This window comes from Brassica oleracea, chromosome C3 (genome assembly GCF_000695525.1).
Source record: "Brassica oleracea var. oleracea cultivar TO1000 chromosome C3, BOL, whole genome shotgun sequence".
NCBI lineage: Eukaryota > Viridiplantae > Streptophyta > Magnoliopsida > Brassicales > Brassicaceae > Brassica > Brassica oleracea.
In genome coordinates, this window is record NC_027750.1 from 24,432,159 (window position 1) to 24,432,958 (window position 800).

Below are 800 nucleotides of genomic sequence, written 5' to 3' on the forward strand. Positions count from 1 at the left end.
GAGAAGAATCCATTCTCGCATAGAGAAGACCATCTGAACCCTTTGTTTACTACTCTTATTATTATGCAGTTTCATTCAGAATCTATGTCTTTGATTGCTTGCATCATGATTGAGTAGTGATCTAGCTCGCCTAGGGTTTTTAGGGTGTTGAAATATGAGCTAAACATAGATAAGCTATTCTTGATTATTCTTCATTCATACTATTCTTAAGGCTTCCATTAATCTGATCACTTGATGTTAGATCCTAAGTTTATCGCCTAGCTAACCGCTTAGGAGATAGCTTGACATGTATTGAATGAGCTTAGTATCCCTAATCAGCGAAAGTAGATATTAGGGTAGTAAGTGAACTGATCGGACCTGATCTCTAAGGCTTGCAGTCGTTCTCATCTCAACGACAGTTAGATGATGGGATCGACCAGCAAAGAGATCACCACCACGACAGTGGGGTGTTCCAGCTGAGTGATCCGAGTTCTAGAAAGCACTGCATCGCGCTTGAATAATTGTTTGGCTCTCGCTCAACACCCAATGAAATACCCTAGGCTAGCTTCTTGTTAAATTAAATCAAACTCTAGTTTACTTGTTTTCCGCGTCACCAATTGAATCAAAAACCATTTTTTTCTTAGCTTGATATTGAAATTTATAAGAGTAAAGTGTAGACTGAAAGACGCCACCTATCCTATTTTAATTTTTTACGCTAGTTTTTACAAGATAATTATTTAGCTTTTGGGATCTGCAACTTGTAAGAGAGAAGAATCCATTCTCGCATAGAGAAGACCATCTGAACCCTTTGTTTACTACTC